This window comes from Zea mays, chromosome 3, assembly GCF_902167145.1.
Source record: "Zea mays cultivar B73 chromosome 3, Zm-B73-REFERENCE-NAM-5.0, whole genome shotgun sequence".
Classification (NCBI taxonomy): domain Eukaryota; kingdom Viridiplantae; phylum Streptophyta; class Magnoliopsida; order Poales; family Poaceae; genus Zea; species Zea mays.
The window spans coordinates 216,885,525-216,895,841 of NC_050098.1; positions in this window are offsets into that span (position 1 = coordinate 216,885,525).

Consider the following 10,317-nt stretch of genomic DNA (forward strand, 5'->3'; position numbering starts at 1 on the left):
AGAATTACAGTTTAGACAACAACCAATTTACTCAACCACACAGGAGCAGGTTTATGCGCTTCATCTAAGGAAATGGTCTTGGAAGCACTGTTCACAAATATTCTTTGTACAAGCATGACCACAACATTTAGCAGCCTTCAGCTCGTTTTTAGCAGCTCATCCCAAAAAACAAGTGTCTAAATTGAAATTGTTGACAAAGCAGCAAAATACACCTTACTATCACAATTAATCTAACTAAGCAGTATGTAGACCCACTTCCCTCTAACTAACATGACAATGTAGTTTATTTACAGGCCATACAACAACAACAACAAAGCCTTTTTGTCCCAAGCACGTTGGGGTAGGCTAGAGATGAAACCCCGTATGAAAACCTCAGAGCTCAACCCCCAAAGAAAAAAAGGGGAAACAAAGGCAAAGGAGAACCGAAAAACGACGAAACGGGGAAACACATAAAAGATATAAAACCCACAAGAACCAGCAAGATCTAAATGGGCACAAGAAAAGGTCAAACGATTAAAGAGGAAAAGCGAAACTATAAATCAAGGTTCTGGCACGTGAATTGCACACTTCCACCCCTTCCTATCCACGGCGAGCTCTTTATCAATATTCCACTCCTTCAGGTCCCTCTTCACAGCCTCTGTCCACGTCAAGGTTGGTCGACCTCTACCTCTCTTCACATTCTCGGGACGCCTAATTATTCCGATATGCACTGGTGCCTCCTCAGATCTTCGTTGGATATGTCCAAACTATCTCAAACGATGTTGCATAAGCTTCTCCTCAATTGGCGCCACTCCTACCCTCTCTCGCATATCATCATTCCGGACTCGGTCTCTCCTTGTGTGGCCACATATCCAGCGCAACATACGCATCTCTGTCACACATAGTTGTTGGACATGTCGTCTTTTAGTGGGCCAACATTCTGCTCCATACAACATAGCCGGCCGGATTGCTGTCCTGTAGAATTTGCCTTTTAGTTTGTGTGGCACCCGGGGGTCGCATAAGACACCCGACGCTTGCCGCCACTTCAACCATCCAGCTTTAATTCTATGACTGACATCCTCATCGATGTCTCCATCCTTCTGAAGCATTGATCCTAAGTAACAAAAAGTGTCTTTTTTGGGTACCACTTGCCCATCAAGACTAACATCGCCATATTCATACCCCATGGCACTGAAATCACACTTCATATATTCCGTTTTAGACCTACTAAGCCTAAAACCTTTTGCTTCCAACGTCAAATATAGCGTCAAAATCACACTTCATATATTCAGTTTATTTACAGGCCATACCAGTTGATAATTCAAGTTACTTCCATAAGACAATTCGGGGTGATGAGCCTTCTTCAAATCCCTCTGAAGTCGATTTGGTTATTTGTTCTGTTTGTCAACTGCATAGAGCACAAGATCTGCTTCTTTATCTCACTCTCACATGTTACTGTGTATTACTGCACAAAAGGGAGCAGTCTCTACAAGGTAGCTCCAGTGAACACCAGACTTTTTTAGCCAATTCTACAGATATCACCACCAAATATAGATGGTTAAAAGCAACATTAGAGGTTAAGAACCAAGGTTTGCACTAAAAGAATCACAACTCAATTATAAAACAATGAAACAACTGAAAACATCAAATAAACAGGGAGAAAATCTAATAGAGGCGACACAGGGGGGAGCGATGTCATACCTTGTGGTAGGTGGTGCCGTCGGGCTCGACGCCTTAGCCGGCCTAATTACGTAGCTCAAGTAGTAAAGATTGTGTCTTCGCCAACAGAAGACGTCGGAAGCATGTTGTTCGTGTATGCATGATGTTACAGGCTCAATTTCAGCAATAGCATATTGCACTCATTTGGCTATTTCACTGAAGAGACGTTTTTATGAAAATTAGCTCGCACTTACAGCATTTACACCAACTAACTTGTTATCTTTGCTCCATCCAGGTTGCTGTTAAAAAATGAAGAGAAAATTTTGTCATTGGGAAGAATGTATTAGTCTGCGAGAAGTGAAGGTATTCTCTTTTGTCAAAGAGGATCACATACGTATTCAGAAGATACTATCCTGTACCTTGATTTTCTTAACAAAGAAAGAACTATCTTTCTGCAGGCCCTTCAGAAACTATTACACCCTAACATTGTGAAGCTGAAGGAAGTGATGATGGAAAACCATGAGCTGTTCTTCATGTTTGAACACATGGTTTAGTCCTTGCTACATCTAGCATGTTTTTACCATATTTTTGTATAAATAAAAGGAAGAGAAAAAGGCTAATTCACCATGCTATTCCCTAAGGCACACATTGATGAGAAGGAGAGCGCAACCACCAGCATTGTCCATTCCCAAGCTTTTTGGCCTGGAGCAGAGAAACATAAGAGAAATTAGCCTATAGCTCTCATGTGCATGTAGACACTCATGTAGCTGTGAATTAATCTTACAGTGCTTTTAGACTCCACATAGATAGCACCAAAAACTATATTCCAACAATTTAAACATTTCGTGTGCAGAGAAAATGACAACTCAAGCTTTGTCCAATGCTCTTGAATGATTCTGCGCTTTATGTGGAAAATGAAAGAAGCTGTTTAAAAGAGCAACCACTGTAATTTAAGGGGCATATAAGACCAGGAAGGTTACACAGAAGCACAAGCAGGACTGCATAAGGACAGGGTAGGAGGCAGAAAGACAAAGGTTACCAAACCAGAAGGGCCAGCAGGAAACAGGAACCAGACACCTTGGCCTGGGAGGCCACCAAACCTGTTCTGTTGCCAAACAATAGAAATCAGACAATCGTCATGAGCTCAAAGGGCAGACACCAGGCCGAGCCATGCCCACACAAGCATGAGGCAGGTCAGCAGGTCTAGCTCAAAGCTTCGACTATGCCATCAACAAATGCAGCAGTGCAGCACATGAATTCCTAAGCCATCATATGATCTTGCAAGCTAAATGCCTGCCTGTTTTACCGGTCACAGCTGTATTATCTCGACCTACAAATATTCTATAGTGGCATTTGATAATCGTGCAAGCCAAATGTCTGTTCTTCCAATCACACCGGTGCTATTTCCATCAAGAATATTCTACACTCACCTTTTAGCCACCTTTAGAAATGTAGTTTCTGCATATTGCATCCTTCTAAAATTTCTTTGGTTTACTATAATGGCTGCTACAATGAACTTAATTTGCTATGCTTGAACAGCTTGATATTGCAGGATTCAAACCTCTCGTTTACACCTGAAGTTACCATCTCAACGGCATACTGCAAGGTCCTGTGGTTTCACTCAAAATTATCCATCTATGGTCGCGGATCGCTGGAGAGCAGTAGAGACTATCCATGACGATAGGCATTGATGAAAAGTACAATTGAGACTATCCATGAGAGCCAGAGAGCAGTAGCTCACAGCCTGCTGCCAAGAGGATCAGAGTGAGACTATCCATGATGATGGCAGTGGATGCAGTTGTCGGTGTTTTGGGTCCGACCGCACACCCGGGGTTGCCCCTCAAGGTGTTTTCTAGGAGTAGGACGGTGTCAACGACTGTAGCAAAATGGTTCGTGCCGATCGCACGAGAGACAGTGGACAAGATTTACAGGTTCGGGCCGCTTAGAGATGCGTAACACCCTACGTCCTGGTGAGAATTCGGATGTGGTTACAAGAGGGCTCTCTGGGTTGAAGGCACAGAGAGTTTACGTGGGTGGCTAAGTAGGATAGGGTCGATTGTTCTGAAGGGGTGCCCCCTAGGCCTTATATACTCGACCGTGGGGTAGTACACATGGATATGATAACAACAAGTGGTTGAAGGGTAGTGAATCTCTTGAGTTTATCCCTACGTAACCCTCGCCGACTTATCCTCGCATGGCTCCATTGCATGGGGGCTTCAGCGCGGGAAAGTCGGGTCTCCGTTGGGATTTACTTGTTCGACGTTGTGGGCCGTCCGGGTTTGCTCCAATCCAGCCTTACATCTTCTCCGCTTTGTTGATCGTCTTTCCCCAGGCCCACGAAAGAACGATCTTACGATTTATTGGGCCCTTGGGCCTTTCGGGAGATCTTTTATTTCTTTAGTGGACCTGGGGGATATCTATCCCCCACAAGCCCCCGATCTTTGGGTTGATTTAGAGGTAATCAACCCAAAGATCCAAGGTCCAGGAAAATGACTTCTTGCTGTCTTCTCTTGCTCCGATCACTCGTTCGACCGAAGTTTAGTTATGTGCTTGTGCCTTAGAGGTCGGCATTTTGACTCGTAGGATTCTGAACTTCATTGGGTGCACCGGAGGTGCTCCCAATGGGTGTAGCCCCCGACCTTTGAGTAGATTTTAGAAGGTAATCTACTCGAAGGTCTTCCCCAGAAATTATCTCCATGTGCGCTTCTGTACCTCGGTTGAGGATTGGTCTTTTCAATCTTGTCCCACGCCTTAGAAGTCAGCACTATATCGGTTTAGAATGATAATCCATGGGGTGCACCGGAGGTGCACCCAATGGGTGTAGCCCCCGACCTTCAAATGGATTTTTTAAGGATAATCCATTCGAAGGTCTTCCCTTTGCTTGTAAAAACTGGCACGAAGCTATTCGCATTATGCTTTGAAGGTCAGCATTATGTCATCAAAATTTTGCTGCAGAGGTCAGCATATATTTTGTCTTTAGCAGCCGAGTTTGCAATCCATCCATATCTTGCTAGGTAATGCAATTTATTTGCTTCTGCGACTTGATTGGACGTTTGATGGACGTTCTCTGTCTAGTCTTCACATCGCTTCTGTCGGCCATATCTTGTACTTTGCTGGCTATATTTGGCTTTCCTCTGATCCTTACTGATATCTCATTTTTGTCTTGAGGTATTTACTGCGTGCCCTGCACGGATGTGACCATTTTGGAAAATATACTGATAATTCCTGGGCGTCCCCCCCCAATGGGTGTGGGCAAGGGACGGCTTGGTACGCTGAGTGTTTTAGCCGGCTGCTTCTGAGTAGTAATGTGATGGGACGGCTAGTGTAATCGTATCCTTTGCGCTGTTGACTGGAGTCCCAATGGGTGTAGTGTTGCCCGAAACGGCGTCAGTCGTCTGACGTGTCTTCAGATGGGTGGGAGTGCTTATTGAATGCTTTGCGACTGTTCAGTGACCGCGGTTGGAAGTGAGCGGTTGCCTTTCCCTTCTATAAATAATGCCCTTGCTCCTCTGGTTTTTTCACGTCTCTTCGCTGTTCTTTACTGCATCCTTCTCCTCCCTTCTATCTGCTTTCGCCATGGGCAAGGGTCACAAACGCAAGCGTGAGCCGACTCCTCCGTCGGAGGATTTCGGCGACTCGGAATACTCGGAGGAGGAGTTCTCCTCCGAGTCCGAGAAATCTCCGGCTCCCGCCTCTCCCCCGGCGTCGTCTGATGATTCAGACGACTCCCAGGGGATTGCCGCGGAGGTCTGGACGTACATCCGGGCCGTCGAGCGCTCCGGGCTCGAGGGCTCGGATGAGTCCGAGTTCTCCTCGGACGAGGAGGACTCGGACGGCGGCGAGGACGAAGATGACGACGACGACGACGACGGCGACGACGACGACGGTGGCGGCAGCAACGGCGGCGGGGGCAGCGGCGGCAAGGGCAGCACCAGAGGCGGCAGCAGCACGGGCAGCACCAGAGGCGGCAGCAGCACGGGCAGCACCAGGGGCGGCGGCGGCAAGGGCAACAGCAGCAAGGCCAGTGGCTAAACGCCACTGGTCTTTAGATATTAGTATAGTGTAGTTAGAATAATGTAGCAGTAATGTAGAATAGTATAGCGTAGTTTAGTAGTAGTAGGGAAGCACCAACTCGCGAAGAGTTGGTTTGTAAGCTTTTATCTTCCCTTTAATGAAAAAATGACGTTTGCCCCTTATCAATGACTTGCTTTTCCTTACTATAGAACTGATTCTTTTGAGACAGTAGATGACTCGCCGAACGATTGAAGGTCGACGTCAGCATTTTAGAAATAATATCGAGCAATCGAACGCGAGGTCAGCGTTTTAGAGGCAACGCCAAGTGATTGAAGGTTGGTGTCGGCATTTTAGAAGTAATGCCGAGCGATTGAGCACGAGGTCAGCGTTTTAGAGGCAACGCCGAGTCAGTGAAGGTCGACATCAGCATTTTAGAAGTAATGCCGAGCGATAGAACACGCGATCGGCGTTTTAGAGGCCATGCCGAGTGACTGAAGGTCGGTGTCGGCATTTTAGAAGTAATGCCGAGCGATAGAACACGAGACCAGCGTTTTAGAGGCAACGCCAAGTCAGCGAAGGTCGGCGTCGGCGTTTTAGAAGTAACGTCGAGCGATGGAACACGAGATCAGCGTTTTAGAGGCAACGCCAAGTGACTGAAGGTCGGCGTCGGCATTTTAGAAGTAATGCCGAGCGATTGAATACGAGGTCAGCGTTTTAGAGGCAACGCCGAGTGATTGAAGGTCGGCGTCGGCATTTTAGAAGTAATGCCGAGCGATAGAACACGAGACCAGCGTTTTAGAGGCAACGCTGAGTAATAGCTGGCCGCGCGAGTTATTTTGAGGATAATAACCGAGTGATGAAGTGGCACGTCGGCTTTTTCGGAAATAACTGCCAGATGTCCACGTAGCATGCTGAGGTTTCAGAAATAACTGCCGGTTGATGACTGGGCACTTTTTGAAGCGGTATCTGGCTCGGGAATATCCCATAAGAGTTGCGCTTTTAGCCGCCTTTGCTTTCCGTGCCCTAGTTCTTGCATTTCCGCATCTGAATCTTCTCCACCACTCGCCTCCTACTCTGCTCGCCGGTGAGAAGCAAGATGGCGCCCAAGAAGAAAACTGCGAACTCGTCTGCTGCGGTGATCCCCACAATCGACCCCAACAGTCAGTTACCCTTCGCAGGTAACCATATGTCCATTATTTTCGAAGCTGAGCTTCTCCGCCTCGTCTCCATCGGGGTTCTTCCTCCGCGGGAACTCTGTTCTTGGCGGATTTGCCACGGGACTACTGTCCCAACAGAAGATACCCACGAGTCTGTAGTTTACGCTCCTTTTCTTCTCCGCGGTCTCGGTCTTCCCATCTCTCCTTTTTTCCGCGGCCTCCTTGACTTCTATCACATCAACTTGACCCATTTGAACCCTAATTCCATTCTGCAAATCTCCATTTTCGTTCACCTGTGCGAAGCCTATCTCGGCGTGCTGCCGCATTTCGGTTTATGGAAGTATATGTATCATTGTCGCCCTGGGATGGCCGGGGGACAACATCAGTTGGTTGGAGGTGCCAGTTTGGAGATGCGCCGTGGGCGGAAGACTGAGTACCTTGAGATTCCCCTCAAAGATAGCATTAAGGGGTGGCGTCTAGAGTGGTTTATAGTTGATAATTATGGAAATTCTCTCCCCTCCCGGTCGGGAAGACAGCCGGACGTCCGCACTCCGAGTTGGACTGAGTCTCCCACAGATCGGGAAGTAGCTGAGGCAGGTGTGTTGCTAACTGAAGTCGGATTACTGAAAGAGGGAGGTCTGACTGCCGAAGCTGTGGTCACTGATTTTGTTTTCAAGAACATTCAGCCACTGAAAGACAGGGCCTATCCGGCATATCTGTATCGAGGGCTGGCCGACTCAACTCGGGTTACCAATAGGAGAATTCCTTCTGTTGACTTGGTAAGCCGACTTGAGATGATTCTCAGAGGTAAAGTTTCAAATGTTGGTGCTCCCGTGGCATACTCGGCCTGGAACCTACCTCCTTCCAAAGCTTTCACCCTTTTGTGTCAAATCCGCATGTGACTCATAGCGATTTGGGCCTTAGAGTGCGACCCTCTGCTGAAGAAGTCAGTACTTTGGTTGCTTCGCTCGGGGAGATTCCTGATGATGAACGGCAGGTTTATTTTGAAGTGCCTCTGAACCCTAGTGATGCCGACATAAATGATATGCTTGATCTGTTAGCTGAGGATTCATCCGATGCTGCTCCTGATGGTACGTTGGCAGTGGTGCCCCTTCCAGAGGTTGATACAACTTTGGATGTCCCAAAACCTGTCAGTACTCGCCCGAGGCGCCCTAGCCGGACCAGTCAGCCTGATCCTTCTGCTGATGAACAAAAGAAGAAGAGAAGACACCTACGGCGAGTATCCAGCTTTGATGAGGACGCCAGTACCTTAGCTCCTGCTGCTGAAGTAGTGCCTGCAACCGGCCTTGCTGACACTGATCCCAATGGGTGTGCTCCATCTGCTGCTGACCCCAATGGGGGTGCTGTTTGCATTGTCACTATGGAAGATGAGGAGGAAGAAAATGAAGCTCCATTAACTCGGAAAAACAGTCGGCAGTTCATCGCCAGCGGTGGAAGTAGTGGAGTTCCTTCTCCTGCTTTGTCTGCCCTTATTGGTCTGCAAGGACTGTCCCTGGCCAACTTTGATCAAACTCTAGAGGATATGGTCCCAGAGGATTTGTTATCAGAGCCTGTGGATGTTGATGCAACAGAGATCTGTGCTGCCGTGCCTGATGCTGGGTTGAGATCATCCCGTGCCTCGTCGACCTTAGAACGCGATCTCGAGGGTCAGGATGCTGACTTGGATTGTCCTGGTCCCATGGAAGTGGCTGAAGGCCTGTCAACCTTAGAGGTGGTTACTGCAGAAAGCCTGGGCCCCAAGAATGGTGCTGATATATGCCCAGCCCCCGAGGATGTCGCCGGGAATGGCTCAGCTCGGGCGAAGAGTGTAAGCCACTGCCCAGCCCCCGAGGGTGTTGTCGGGGATGATCCGGCTCAAGTGGGCAGTGCCGACTGTGACCCAGCCCCCGAGGGTGCCCGAGCAAGATCTCCTTCCTGCACTTCCATGGACGTTCATGCGGGTTCGCCTCCACACTCTGGCTGTATGGTTGCAGCCCAAACTCCGAGCCAGGGGGTTGCTTTAGAGGGCAGCGTCCCCGCTGATCTGGCGTTTGGCTCTGCTGAAGGCACTGAGCTGATTCCTATTGGTCCGTTGCAAGCTGCTTCGGATGGTGGTCTTGCACTTGGTTATCAGTTGATTTCTCCTAATTTGGGGATCCCTTCGTTCTTTTCCAACCTCCAGGTACTGTTCTGCACTTTAGCTTGGTCTTTACGTTGCGTGAACTGTTGTTATTATGTTCATCTGTTCTTCTTATCAGGCTTTGGTGGATGGGATGGCCAACCAGCTGAGATCGCAGGGTGCTTCCATCCCAGAGGTCGCTTCGTCTCTTGATCATTGGAATCCAGTGTCGCTTCATCGTCGTGTATCCGAGTTGGAGGCAACTAATGCTGGTTAGTGCCCTTCTTCTTCTTCCTTGCCTTTATTCGTAGATTGTTTTACCTTCTGACCTCCTTTCGTTTGATTACCTCTTGATAGGAATGACTCGGCAGATTGCAGTTCTTGAGGAAAAACATTCCCGAGATCAAGCTGAAATGGCTCAACGGTGTGCTGACTTCGAGGAGAAGTATTCTCAGAGCCAGACTGAACTGAATCAGGTCTCCGCTGCTTTGGATGACGCCAACGCTCTGAGTTCTTCTCTTCATGCTCGGCTTGACTCTGAAAAGGTAGCTTACAAAACCGTGCCTCGTCTTGCTATGCTCTTATTACTTGCTTGGATTCTGAAGGAGTTGATTTTTGTTTGTAGGAAGAAAAACGTATCCTTGCTGCTTCTCGTGACAATCTGGACAGACTGTATCGTGACTCTAGCAACTCGCTGACCATCTTGGAGAGGAGCCACCGCTTCACAATGGAGGAACTGGACAATCAGCGTTGTAGGCTGCAAGAATCTGTGGACGAAGTGACCCGCCTTAAGCAATTGATATCAGCGAAGGATGCCACCATCAAGGAACTCCGAGCTTCCAAGAAAACCATTGCCCAGGAGTTGGAGGTCGCTCGGCTGGCCGCTAAAGTTGCCGAAGAAACTGCCGCTACTCTCAGAGCCCAGCGCAATAAAGCCATGGACAAGGCTATTCGTGCTGGACGAATCTTAATGAGGAGACCCGGCGTGGTTATTCCTGAAGACATAAAGGCTGATGTGAATGCTACCCCCGATTCCTCGAATCGCCCTTCTTCGTCGGTCGTTCCTGAGAAAGACATTGGAAAATAGAGAAACATTTTGCGTGCTCTGAGCGCGCAGTTAGCATGATCAGGTATTCGTTAGAAGACATCAGCTTATCATTCGAATGATATGATTACTCCCTTATTGTATCAGAATTTGTTAGTTCGTAGATTTGTGGTAATGCCGCATGATGATTATGAAATTTGTTTGTGGGATATGGAAATCATCCCTTGCATTATATAGGTGCGAGTATGCTGCATCGGCTTAAGCTATCACCGACTTTAGCCGATAGCTCCGTTAGTAGGGTATAGTGGTCACCCCGAGTTAAGTAAGCGTGAGCATGTTGCACC